The 14684-nt window shown below is 41.0% G+C and overlaps 1 long non-coding RNA gene across 1 annotated transcript in view; it reads left to right on the top strand.

Annotated features, from left to right (window-relative positions):
* The window catches only part of LOC114150570 (uncharacterized), an 81881-nt gene extending 72930 nt beyond the window's left edge, over positions 1-8951 (top strand). Inside the window, exon 4 of the long non-coding RNA XR_003596783.1 lies at positions 8865-8951. This is a non-coding gene — a long non-coding RNA (uncharacterized LOC114150570). The remainder of the gene's footprint in view (positions 1-8864) is intronic.
* The last annotated feature ends 5733 nt before the right edge of the window (positions 8952-14684 follow it).

Genomic DNA, 14684 nt, shown 5'->3' with positions numbered 1-14684 from the left:
TTTCATCTAAATATGAATAATTACTGGTGATTTAATCTGATATCTTTCACGGCCGTTCAGTGTTTCCCGCAAAAAACTGCTAACCTATGAGCTAGGCCAGTCCACCAGATGCCCACTGTGTTTTGGTATTAAAAAATGTTACAAAAATTTGGAGGTGCACAAGCAGGCATCATAATTGGAAAATAATGGTGTGTGAGGCCAGCAGGCAGAAGCAGGGAGAGCACAATTGGTGCCCATGCTCTCACACCCAGTTCAATATGTCAACTATAAACTTTAGCGTAACCCGTCTTTACTGTCACGATTACTGTTGTATTAAAAACCCTATTTAAAACAACACTAAGCCTGGTGGGGTGGGAAAGTAAAGCCTGGTGGCCCGCCAGGCTTATATAACACACTGGGGGAAACTCTGGGTTGATGTTTCTTTCCACGTGTTCTCTTTCTGTAAAAGGAGAACACATTGGAAAAATTTGCCTAAATTTAAGCATATGAGATCTCTTGTACCCTAACTGACTCAAGTTCTTCCCGATGTCTCACCCACTCACTCTTCCATGACTTTCCCTAGAAAATATCTTTCATGGTGTGTGCTGGATCTGGCACTTACAAACATTTGACGTGGTACATTCAAATGCGAACAAGTTGCCAGATTAGAAATGGAGAAAAAAGAAAATAGTAATTTTTGTTTTTATGTGAAATATACCTATGAAGAAGCCACCCCATATTCTAGGTAGCTGTTTCAGAGGTTTTGAAATGGAAACTTTGTGTTTAAAATCAGCTTGCTTGTAAATCTGAGGGGTTTTTTTGGGAGGTTGCTGTGACCAGTCACAAATGTCCTCCAGTTAAAATTTTATTCAAAACAACTTAAGTTCCCCTCTCCTATTTAGCTTGTTTTTTATCGTGTTTATGTGTTCAATTTAGATTGTGCTTGATTCATTTCTCTATTAGATTTTATTGATTATAGTTAATGATTAACTAAGATTACCATTTGCTCAAACTTTTTCATTATCCGGTCCGGTGTTTTTCTCTTTTTACCGTTGCAAATTGAGATTATTGTTAATCGAGCAAAAAACAAATGACCTTTCAGTGAAACAATGGAACAATATTAAATAATAAAGAGAAAAAGAGAAAAAATACATGAAATACATGAAAGGTCTAAGTTCTCTAATTTACAACTTATTCATCTTTGAGCATAAGCGAAATATCCTATTACATAGTAAATGTCATATATCCATAGGCCTGTCGCGATAAACGATAAATCGATTAATCTACGATAAATTAAAGCTATCGACGTCATTTTAATTATCGGCACTATCGTCTCTTCCGACCTTTTTCTCTTTCAGCTAATGAGACTGAATGAAAAAAGGCTCAACTCCGGTGCTCTCCACCGACTCCTCCCTTCCTCATTTCCTTAGTGTAAAGCCCAGCGCACACTACACGATCTTAGAGCTGTCAGCCGATTGTCGGCTCATTTTCAAAACCTGACAGACCACACTTTACCCGACAGAAATCCTAGGTATAACGGTTCCATCCGGTTCGTTCCTGCCCTGTGGTGTCCAACAATGGGCACAAAATAATGGCTACAAGTCCAGTGAACTAATTTTAAAACCAGGCATTAATCAATGTTTTACTACAATCTACCTGCAATGCATGTGGCTAGTGTCAGCAAAGTCCTGACAATCATTAGAACCTATTTACATCACGTTAACGAAGAACAGCTGAAAAGTTACGGGGTTTATCAACTGCAGTAGCAATTTCGCTCCAACTCCTCCTCTTGTCATTTCTATATTTGCATGTTAAATAAACATTAATGTTGTTTCCACATATCATCTCCAATGTCAGCTGGACTTCGGGTTGCGCTGTGTCAGCTGTTTGGGATTCCCCTCCGTAATTTCCCCTCAGAAAACATGGAGGAGAATCTGAGCTTTCTGATTGGCTACCTGTCACATTCAACAAGCTGCGTTAAGATCCCAGTCGGGAAAAAAACCCTGATTTAGATCGGAGCAGCAACGACGATCTACCGTAACACACCACACAATCTTAGAAAGACCAACGATCTAAGATTGTTGTAAGGGGAAAAATAGGAGCAAAAAATCATGTAGTGTGAACTATTGCATCAGGTAGTCGATGTGCCCATCTTCTCTATTTAAATCTAATTATTACGGAAGGGCAACATAATATACAGACTTCATAATCTGTATTTATTTCCACTTTGGCTTTATGTTGTTTAGTTTTTTTTTCCAAGTGAGTTTTTTGTTAATAGAGACAGAGAATCCATTTTATTTTTGTTTTTGGTTGTTTTGTTTATTTTGTTTATCAGCTCCAGTGTTAAATATTCTTTTGAAAATAAAGTGTATCTATCTTTGGCAGGAAATCGCATGCATTATTACATCATTTCTATTAAATCAGTGTAAAAAGGTCTTCAAACAATATTATCGTTTATCGCAATAATTTTTGAGACAATTAATCGTTCAGCAAAATTTGCTATCGTGACAGGCCTATATATCCAGTTTATCTGTTGTTGGTATTTATTTACTTTCTTTCCAGTAACTAAACTGTAACTGTAATAGTATTTTCTTAAGGTGGGCCTAGGGGAAGGAGGGGGTCGGCAGAGTTTATGTCTAGATTGTGTGATGATGTTTACCACAACTGATATTTAAGATCTACAGTTCTGTAATAAACAGTGATGTCTGGCGTTGATGAGTCTTGTTGAAGTGCGAGAGAAAAAGTCTCCCGAGAGCGTTCTGTATATTGATATGTTGGAAGTGCAAAGACTGTGTTCAAGTCCCGTGCAGCGGGGGTCTCTTAAGGGGCCGGACTGCTGGGGGGCACACTTACCCTGGAGCTCCCCGAGGAGCAGCGTTGATATCGGCAGTAAAACCCTCCAAAATACAGTGGGAGAGCATCAACAGAGGCTCCGTTCTAACATCAGATATCGATAGGCAGAAGTAATCCACATGCTGCCAACAAGAAAACTGAGAAATGTCAGTTGAAGACACGGCGTACTCAGCAGCAGAAAGCGCCGCGGCATCTGTTCTTAAATGGCTTAATCTTTCATGGAGGCCAGCGGAACGTGGAGCAATGCTAAACTACTTGTCAAGACAAATATTTCCAGCAGACTCCATTTGTATAATGGAACGGGGGAGGAAGGGGGGAAAAAAAGAAAAAGATACATAAGCGGGCACTAAAAGTGTTTCTTCTGCCTCTTGCCCCCTGGCATCCAGCTTTCTCCTTCTCCTTATCTGGCACAAAGACTGCATTGTTAGCAGAGCCATTACAAACAGTCCTGACTACACTGGACGACATATGGCTCAGGGGAGAGCGCTATAGATTGCAAGCAGTGGAAGAAAAGAGAAAGTTCATCAGACCCATCTCATCTGACCTTGCGTGTTTCAGGGGGAGGGAAACGCGGAGGGACACCGGCGCTGAATGGACAGATTTTCCGAATAAATAATAATGCTCGAATAAATGGATTTGGCCTATAAAGTGTAAGTGGTGTGATGCCCATTTCTTCAGAGGGATGGCATTAGGGGGACCGGTTTGTATTGATGGCTGCACAAAGAGGGCCAAAGAGTGCACACAATGAGGAGTCCAACCGGAGCACTAAGAGATTAAGGTTGATATATTTTAGCCCTATAGCTTTAGGTCTTTTCATTTCCCAAACACAAAGAGGAAGAATGGAGGAGCGTTGGGTCTTAAATGCCTTTTTCCCTCTCTGTTGTTTTATTTATTTTAATTTATTAGTCACATGCCCCCCCCCATCCCATCCCAGATGACGATAACAACAACAAAAAAAACCCTTCTCAGATCGGATGTATTACTTATGACATCCCAGTTTTCATCCGTTCACAATTTCTACATTAGAGCTAAACCTCTGCAGCTGGAATCTCACGGCTGAGTTCGCCCGAGCCCATGAATTATTGAAACCTTCAGAGCCACTGGCAGGCAGGTTGAGGGGAGTTCATGTCCAAAGCCGAGCTTCAGATTCACAGACATCCCAACAGGAGTGTACTACAGAAAAAAAAGCTACTAATAAAAATTTCATTGAAATGAGACAGAGGGTGTGTGTGTGTGTGTGAGGGGGGGGAGTGGATATTGCTAGCATTCTCCCCCAGCATCAGTATGAAATCTTAATCTGAGTTAATGGAAGAGATATGAAAGCCTTTCTGAATTCAAACACAAGCGGTGCATAATTTATAAATTATTGTCAGAAAAGTGATTCCGCTCTGAGATTTACTCCCTTTTAGATGGAAGCCGACTCGGCGAACATCGTGTTTTTGACCTCTGACGGCAGGAGATTTTACAGTAGAGCTGTCGATATCATCAGGTAAACTGGACAGGTTTTTTGTTTTAAGGAGAAGAAAACTTCAACCGAAGTGCTCCGAAAGAGAGAGAGAGAGAGAAAGAGAGAGAAGGTATTAGTTGCAACCCAGACTAGCTGGGCTGATGTATGGTGAGTAAACGAAACAGCCTCTGGAGGCTGCTGTGTAAGACTGCTTTTGTCCTGAAGGTTGACAGTTTGCTAAAAGCTTCGTAACGTCTCCAACATACCGTCGAGCCGCGTGTTATCGCAAAAAGCCTTCCCCTCTCTCTTTTATTTTTTTTCCCCTTTCCTCCTCATTCCAATTACACAAGATATGTTTGCACGGCACACACTGCGTCTAATTCACAGTGACAGCTTCCTCTTCCTGCCGTGTGTGGCGGCGTAATAGAAACGGTGTCCCGCGCTGGAAAACATTCCTCACTAATGTAGCCCCAGCATGTCCAGCGCCGAGCTTGAGCTTGTTCCTGCTCCATTACATGGCAGGGAACAGGTCCTGATTAGGATTAGCACATGTAACTCCCCCCTCCCCGAAGACAGCCCGGTTCAATCATCCCAACTCCCGCGCCCTGTTCCCACTCAGCAGGCTCTCTGTTAGCCAGGCCTGCAGCTTATCTCTAATTCTTCTTAACCCGAGCAAGAGTTAGCTTTTCTTTAGCTTACCAAGCTAACTAAATAGATAACCTGGCCTCTTCGGATGCCAGTTATTGTCCTTGAACTAATTATCGGCCTTTACCAGGCCTGAGCACACGCGTTGTTTTTATCTGCATCAGTATCACTTTATTATTATCCCCTCTTTTTATTACAGCACAATGGGATGATTTTTTTTAAAGGGCCAGTATTATGTGTTTACCAGCCACAAATTTTATAGCACAATAAAGTAACTACGTTAAATTCAGTGGTAACAAAAATGCTGTATACATCAAATATGACTTAAAAGAAATTCAACTTTCTAATTTAACTGTCTCTTTTAGACAATCCTGCTCTTTCTGAGCCTTCTCCTTCAGGAAGTCGTCACAATATGGCTCCTCTATTAACCCTTTAATAAGCAAGTAGCTACTATAATGAGCTCAGCAGATGTGTAGTTCCACCAGGTGTTTGCTAATTGCTTCTGGCTAGTCTGAAGGGGCTGAGTGGGGTGCAGAAGCTTGGACGCTGCACCACAAAGGTGGAGCTAGGTCCACCCAGGTGTTTGGCACAGCTTGAATGGTTGCCTTGGAGATAATAGGATTTCTCAAGACATGCATAAAAGAATCAAAGCAACACTCCAGGTATGTTTTTGATGAGGGAATAACATTATAACACAATACTGCCCCTTTAAAATACAAAGCCATAGAGAATCGCACAACAAAACTGGCAAAACTGTAAAAAAAAAAAATCTATGGCCTATTAGTCCAAATATCAATAAAACAGGCTGAATGAACAATGTGCCTGATTACGGTCAACATTTATCTGAATTATGGTCTGGCCAATAAGTTTGTCCATCTGATGGTTCTTTATTTGGGCTGCATGGGATTTACACCAAAAATATATATTTTAAAAATTTGTGACAATCTAATTTCTTTTATTTAAAAAAAGCAAAAATGTACTGCTACAAAATTATTACGTTATTATTTTTTTTTTTTTTACAGTTAGACCAAAATGATCCTTAAACCTTGCAGTTTAGGTTTGAAGTAATGGTTTGATTTTGCCAACAAGTTTCTTCTGACAGTTTCATTAAATGGGGAGAATAATGCAAAATTAATTTTGTTGAAATATTTACTGTATTTTCTTGTACATACTTTGAAACAAGTTTAATTTGTTTTATATCTCATATTTAAATTACCTGTAATGTCACATTTGTGTTGCATATTTTATATCAACAAAGAGAAAATTTCCCCCTATGGATCAATAAAGTATAAAACTGTGCTAGTCTTGTTTCAGCCAGCTGACCGGCAATGTGTAGCAACAGGTAGGGGAGGGGGAAGCCTAATTCTATGACATTGACTCAATAAATGTCCCACACAGACATTAATTACTGTGTTTTTCCACACATTTAAAATGCACAGGCGAAAGAAAAGTCGTGGTCTATTATTCCTAACGCTCCTCGATGTTTGTGTCTCTAAACGGTAAAAAAGGCGAGGCTGCAGACGCAGAGCGACGGCTTGTGTTGTATTGTCGCAGGGCGGCTGGATGTTCCCAGACCTGGCAGGGCGAGGGGAAGAGAGTACATGGTTGGCTGAGTCAGGCATATCCAAGGTGATAAAAGCATAAAAAGGAGACATGAATGTTAGATGGGGTGCTGAAGTCTACACTGCAAACTTACTTAGAACAGCGGCGCCGTGGCTTTCTTAATGTGAATAAATGGATGTGGGTCTCTGTACCCCGTCTGCTTTCGCATGTTTTCCTCTGGATTCCAAGTTGATGAAGCTCCCAAAAGCCTCAAGGCGGCAAAAAGCCAGGCAGCTCCCTCATTACCTTCCATTTACCAGCATCTGCAGCTATAGGCTGGCGAGAACGGAATGGAAATGTGGAATATATTCCTTATTGTCATTTCCCCCCCCATTGTTTATGAACATGAACCAACCAACCAGCAATAATATTGTAATTGTTTTTGCTTCAGTAGTTTTTAAATGAACTGTTTTATATCTGTTTTTGATCATTTTGCTGTATTTATTGTCGATTTTGACTATTTATTTAAACCAACTGCTAAAGGTATTTTTCTAGGGACCAAGGTTAATCCAGTTAACTGAAACTAATAAAGTAATGAAAACTGAAATTGAGGAAACATTGTTGTTAACTGGAATTAATAAACATGGATTGTGTTTGTGAAGAGATTCATTCATGAACACAGTCAGTTTATGTGAGCTGTCAGCAAGTAACGGCACCTAGTCTGTAATATGGCGACGGCAAAAATTGGGAGAAAACACTAGTCAGTTGGTTGTTCAACAATAACTGAATACATAATACAACTAATCTATAATGAAAAAACCCAACAGTACTGTAACCCTGGAAGAGACTAGTGTTGCAAATTAGCAATGATGCAGGGATTAGATTGACTTGATCTATGTTTGCTGTCTTTGTCCCTATTAAATAAACAATAAAATAAAAAATCTTAAGTTTCAATTTGCATGTTTATAAGACCAACAAAGCTAAAGAGCGTGCACGATCACTTCAGATGACACAAATGTCAAGGTGAGGCTCGTAAATCGAAGCTGTCGGTCCCAATTTATTGACGACTGAGCATTCTCTCTTCCCGCTTTAATTAGGATTGTTAATTCAAGCTAGTTAAGGAGTAGGCAGATTATGTGTTGGATGTCATTAAAATATCCATCAACTTTATCACCAAGGGCCAATCCATAATTCACCCTCTGTTCATGTGTGACTAAGAGGGCTTTATTTTGGAGCAGCCTTAACGGGGCAAAGTCATGTGGAAAAAGGTCCGCTGCACTGCGCCGCGCCGACTCTCTCTGTCCCGCCAAGTGGAAGACTTAAGAAGTGTAAAAGCTGCTTTTTGGAGAGGCCAGAGTGGACTGAGGGGAGCAGCTCTTGGCGGATGAGGAGAGGTCACATGACATGGGGGCCGTGTGCGGTGGGAGCAATTTCTCGACCTTCTAACTGTGGCTGAGGCGATGCTGTTCATCTTTGGGAGGCTACCCGTGTCAGGTGCAGTACCTCGGATCCGGCGGGGTGGGGGCTCGTCCAGAGGGATCCGCTGTGCACTCCGAAGAGTCCATGCTGGGGAAGAAGGAAAAAAAAAAGACAACCACCACACACACCTGCGAGATGTCCCTGGACCAGAGGTGCTCGCTCACTCAGCTTTACTTTACAGTTTCTCTTGTGGGACCCCGGGGCCCGACCACTCCAGCTCCATCTAACTCCTGAACTCCCTCCCCTGTCCATTTTATTTTTCAACCTAATTTTCTATCCTCTGTGCTTCTCCACCAGCCCCCCCATCACATCCATCACTGGACTCCAGCATCCATCTGTTTTCTTCCCACTCTACTCCTGGCTTGTTATTCTTCTTCTTTTAGCTTCTCCAAATGTTTTTGCCGCCTGCTGACCAACGTTTCAAACTCTCCTCTTTCAATTACTGAGACGGGAAGAAGAAAGTTGAGCAGGCATGAATAAAACACCAAAAGCTACCGTATAACCTTATGTTCTTAGCTCCCATGCTGGATGCTTCTTCCTCAGCTAATTCCCCTGATAGATTTCAGATATTTTACAGCAAATCTGCAACAGAAGCTTGATCTACTTGAAGAAACGCGTTCCACGCCTTTCGGGGTTTTTTTCTCTTTTCACTTTCACCTGGTTTGAGTGCATGTGCTAGCCAGGACGCGATAGCATCCTGGCCCTCATCCCGCCACTTGCATATTCATCCGGTCTAGGTGCTAATTTGTGTGTTTCATGGCTGTTCTCACAAGCTTGTTTGCACGCCCCGCTCCACCTGGGCTTGTTTTGGCGTCCTGTCAAAGCCCAGGCCTGGCGAAACAAACAGCGCCTGTGAAGAAAAATACCCATGCATGTTTAATTACAACAGGATGCTCTCTCCGTCTCGTTTTCTCCACAGACCTCCCCTCTGAGACGAGGGGCCTGCTTGTGACCCGGCGTTATTGTCGCCTTTTTTCAAGTATGGCAAGGAGGGAAAGAAAGAAGGTTGTTGTTGCGCAACACCCCCCCCCTCCTTTCTGTCTCTACTCTCTCACTCTCGTACTTCCTCTTCTGAGAGGGGAGATGTGCTACCAGCTCTCCGTCTAACGGGTACGTTGAGTTTCCTAAATCTGCTGGGATTTACCCTGTCCAGAACTGAAGTAAACTCTGTTTAAGCTGGTTTCGAGAAACGATTTGCCTGGTTATCTGACGGCCTACATCCAGATGTCCCACCCTTCTTCCCCCTGTGAATTAGCCAGACTGAGCAGCCTACAGCCAACTAGTTTCACAGAGCACACCTGTTAACGGTCGCTCGTTCTCTATTTTACAACTTGCATTTGTTATTGAACCAGGTAGGTTTTAGTAACTCGGGCGAGTCCCAAGGATGTTGTTTTAAATATGGGCTACCAGCAACCTAAAAACATTTTCCACCTCTTCCTCTCCAGAATCAAACATCACAGCTATTTTACAACCATCAAAGAACTTTAAGGTGACTCATTAACTGAATGTCCACAACATCTTTAGATTTTCTTTATGCTAAATATTTTATTAGTAAGGCATTTTTGCAAGGGTCAGTACAGCTTAATTCAGTAGCAGAAATAATCAAATAAGTAAAATCAATCATCTAGTCTATCTTTCCCTACTGCTGACACTGAGAACTAAAAAAGGAAACCTTTGAGAGAGACGGACTGAGTTTGGTGTTTCGAACCCCAGACCTGGCTTGATGATGAAGAAGGTGTTGCAACAGGAGGAAGACGCCGATCGATGAAGGCCAGAATCTCCGCAGGTCTGATGAGCCTCCTCTCCGCATGGATGCTGAGGTTACACAGGACTTGGTGCTGGCAGGAAAAAAGGCACCAGTTCTTCTTCCTTGTCTTTGTCTTCATCTTTGTCTTTGGGGTCAGAACCCAGCCGATGAGAGAAGTGCGATTCGAAGCCACAGATTGTGGGCCAGACGGGTTGGTCTCCATGTGCAGGACAGTCTCCGGCTCCGTGGCCCCGGCTCTTCTTCAGCTGCAGAGTTCTTTGTCCATCTCGATCTTGGCTCGAAGCTGCCCGGAGGATCCAACAAAAGGTTCCTCTTTTGCACCCACCTTTTATAGGGTTTATCCACCCCCCTGGTGCGCCTGCTGTCTGCTTAGACAGATGATCTCATATCCATCACTGTCTTACAGACATTTCCTGATGTCTGTGCCAATGTCTCAGGGTTGCTCAACCTCCTGTGTCCCTTGCCTGCACAACCTTTCACCTACCATCTACCTCCAACATATCAGTGATGTTTAATTGCAGTTACACCTTTTTACACCATTTCAAGTTTAATGTCAAAATCACATTTATATCACATTTATTTTCTTTAGCTTCTCTGATTTAGCATTCATTTATAATTTTATAACCATAACTTATATCACATTTATTTTCTTCAGCTTCTCTGATCTATCATTCATTTATGATTTTATAACCATAACTTATTAGTTACTCTTATTATGATCTTAATGTGAGTTATTACAGATGTTTTTCTGAAAAGAAACCAAGAATAATACATGATTCTAATTATTTACTACTAAAATTACAGTTACTTGTTTTTCTTGTAGTTCCCACAAATATAAGTGTAAGTATTATTACAAGTAAATCAATATTAATATAAGTATTTTACTTTGAATCTTATCAAATTACTCAAAATGTTTAGATTTAATTTTTTAAAACTTTCATGCTTTAAAATAGTCTCAGCTATTTTTATAAATCTGCAGGCTGGAAACTTCCTCTTTTTCCAGGAAACCTGCTTTTCCTGTTTAATGACTCTCTCTGACTGACTATGATTTCTTATGATTAGATAGAAAAAAGTAGAATTAAAGCAAAGTTTGCATGAGACAAAAACAACACACACAACTAGATTTATTTTATTGACACTTAAGTCTACTGTTGGGCCTAGATGTCACTTGAGTGATTCATTTTAAAGATAATTTTATTTATTATTACTGTTAAACTAACTTTATTGACACTTAAGTCTACTGCTGGGCCTTGATGTCACTTGAGTGATTCATTTTAAAGATAACTTTATTTATTATTACTGTTAAACTAAAATCTCCAGCATGGGGAAGTGGGATGAGCTCGGATTTTCTTGACAAGGTATTAATATTTAAAGTGCTTGCTGCAGTACAGCTGCACACTCTCTCTCTCTCTCTCTCTCTCTCTCTCTCTCTCTCTCTCTCTCTCTCTCTCTCTCTCTCTCTCTCTCTCTCTCTCTCTCTCTCTCTCTCTCTCTCTCTGTCACACACACACACACACCCATGCATAAAATCACACAAAGGCAAATATAAGCACATCTTTTCTGAACTAAAAAAATTAAACATCCATTATTGAAATATCAAAATCTTTTTTGTCCTTTTACATTGTTTTGTTATCCAAACAGAGAAAAGCTGCATTTTAAGCTTAGAATGTACACAAGAAAAAAATATTTGACACTTGTGATTTTAAAATGACTATTGCAATTTTCATTTGCAAATTCTATTACAAAGAAATCCTATCGTTATTGTTCATGAACAATTTTAAATGGGAATCTCCATTGGGGGGGCATTAATATAGACCTAAACCTTAAACTTTTAGCAAACAAACTGCTTTCTGTAGTGACATTAAAGCTGCAGTATGTAACATTAAAATTGTTACATATTTGTTAAAATTGTTATGTCCTGAGAGGATAATGTGAATTCTCCACCTCCTCCCTGTGGTCCTACTGCCATCTGCAGAAATGCACCAATCCCCATCAGAAACAACCAATCAGAGCCAGCAGGAGGGTCTTAGGGCGGTGAACCAGCTACAGCTGGTTCACCACAATGTGAATGCTCCGGCTAGTTAGCATGGCCACTGAGGACAGTGCATAATCAGTTTTTCTGTATTGGTAGGTACTGTAATTTGTTTCTTCACCGTTAGCACATTAAGCAGTTGGGTTGATATCTTTCCAAACTACATCCACAGATGTATGAAGCCTGATTTTCGCTGGGCTAAATCAGATTCATGAGGTTAACGTGGTCAAGTTACATAATTTCAACAACCACCCCAACATTTTATGCACCACACATCTCTGAAACTTTATAAGAGTACGGACTACGGAGGGAACAAGCCGCACAGAGTGTAAGTGCTGAAAACATTGTCGGCCTGATCTCATGCACCTATTTTCTGCATGGAAACATCTTGTCTTTTTTTTTTTTTTTTGCTATAACAGTAATTGGACTTGAATAAACCTGAACCTGAATGTACATGTGTCAATCATAAAGCAATAAGGATCAGAATGAGAGAGGTCACAGAGAGGAGACACTGTTGGCTTTGTTTTGTTGCTATGATGCTAGCAGTTAGCATGGCAACATGGATATAGTTCAAATTATATTTTAGTACTATAAACAACTGTTTTATTCAGGTGTGATGAGGTGTAGAAATGCCACATATTGTATCAGCCCGGATGTTGTCAGTGTGAGTGGATGCCTCGACTCGCCTGTGAGATTTTTCTCCAAACTGAGATCACTCTGACTGCTGCTCATTGCATGGAAGAACCTGACTGCCCACAACCTTCAGGCTCCAAAACTTCCTCAGTGTTGTTTCAGGAATGTAGTTTTCCTGCTTAATAACCCCCACTGAAACATTTATCCTCCTGCAACATACAGAGACGTCAGCAGCCATGTTGGGTTTGTCTGTTTTGTTGAATTTTTTAGGCAAACCGGTAAAACAGTTCACCACATTTGCATGGAAGCCTCATGTTGTCAAGCGTTGTGTTAAGAAAGAGGGTCTAGGCAGCATTACAGTAGCTGCTTGTGGTAAACAGCCAGACTGTCAAAGCTAACAGCAAGAGGCCGTCCTTTAACCTGGCAGAATAACATATGGAGACGTAGGGGGTCTACAGTTCCCCCCTAGGTTTTGTACTGTTAGCGCAGCCTTTGTCAAGGTTGCATATTTTAGGTAGAGTTATTTATGATATTCTTTGTTAATTTTAGCTTGAAATATGATGCATTTTGGCAATATTTTAACACCTAAACTTGAAGAAAATTAAACTTCTCCCTAACTTTTTGCCTTCAAAGCCTCATAATCGGTTAAGCGAGACATCTCATGCACTCGCTCTCTTAGGGGAGTGAATTTTAACCAACATAAAGTCTCAGTACTCAGCAGTATGAAAACAGCCACTGCGAGGCAAAAACAATGGACTCATCACGCAGAAGTGGAGAAGGCGGGAGCCTTGTTTTCTCGCAGGCCTGACCTCTTTTTTCCCGAAGTGTCACATTATACACAACGCGTCTCCTTTGCATACAAAAGGTCAGAAAGATAAATCAAAATCTGCAAACCTGACTGGCCTGATTCATCACGGCGGGCCGGGTCAAAGTGTTAGCTGTAATCAGAATTTACCCTCAGACGGAAGATGAATCGTCTTTGTTCTCTAAGTGTTCCCGTGGAACAGGACGATTCGGCGCTCCGCTCAAACACACGCCTCTAATTAAGTTTGTCGGCGAAGTCCCTGTTTTCTTCTGAAAGAGGCTGAGTTTCATTGTTACTATTTTTCACATTTTTCACGTGAGGGAAGAGACTAATTTACCCCTCGAGGTCCTGGCGATGTTTATTGGCTTTGTGACACTTGTTCTGGTTAGATAATCTGTGATGATGCAATTCTCTGAAATGAAACACTCTCCTAGCTAGTAGAATTCCAGTTTGGATCTGGTCCTGTGAGGGCTTTAGCTCCCTGCCTCAGTGTTCCCAGCACCCCCCTCCTGTGCCAGCCTCCCTGCTGAGGCATTAATTAAGGCTCCTTTTAGGTCCGTTTTCAGCAGTTGCCCCTGTAACGCTCTCGCTCAGTTAAAACCTGCTCATGCAGGTGGCCCCGATGATCTCACAACAAGCTCCTTAATTAACTTGAAGTTGTAACAAATAGCTACACGTTTGTCTCCGTGTTTTCCCCTTTCTGCCTCCCTTTGTTTCCCTCTCTCCGAGCGTCTTCTATTGAACGTATTAAATTAAAATACCTAAAAGAAGAAGGTTATTTTTCTTTTAACCCTGCGACTCTCCTCCGCTTGAACGTTCTGTCTTTCTCGCTCGGTAGCCTGTCATCTCTCGCGGAGGATGATCACGAGAACAGGCAGAGGTTCAGGAAGGAGTGGAGCGCTGCCATCGAAACAGGCATCACACCTCTCCCACACGCCGCTAATTAGACTTAATTATTAATACATTTTTTTGCCTTGCTTCCCGACCATCAGGTGCCAAAGTACATTTTGCATGTTTCTATAAATGAAAGGAGTGAGGTTAATTGATTGATACTGAAGGGTATTTTTTTTTGCCTCCTCTCTCTCTTACCTTGCAAGTTAAATCAAAGGCAATGCCAGTTTAATTGATGGCATGAAAGTCAGTTTAGAAATTATTAAAGGTAAAGTTGAAAGGAGGATGTTATTCAGTAGCAAAGTTATTTTAAAAATAAGTCAAGAATTTTTGTATAACTTCATATAGATAAATCTATCAATCTATATATCTGACTGTCTGTCTCTATTTTTAAATAAGTAAAGAAGATTTGTATAATTTCATAGATAGCTAAATATATAGATGGCGTTGGTCCTACATTCATCCAATCATTGTCTACACCCATTTTCTGCAGGGCTGCGTAACATGCTCATTTTGATGAAACAATTCCATTGATTTTAACATGGCTTTTTTTTATGTACAAAGGTTCTGACCAGAACCTTTGTTTTCACATGTTTCTAGTACACTCGTA

This window comes from Xiphophorus couchianus, chromosome 9 (genome assembly GCF_001444195.1).
Source record: "Xiphophorus couchianus chromosome 9, X_couchianus-1.0, whole genome shotgun sequence".
Lineage (NCBI taxonomy): Eukaryota > Metazoa > Chordata > Actinopteri > Cyprinodontiformes > Poeciliidae > Xiphophorus > Xiphophorus couchianus.
The sequence above is the reverse complement of the archived record's forward strand: the minus strand, read 5'-3'. Positions and strand labels throughout refer to the sequence as shown.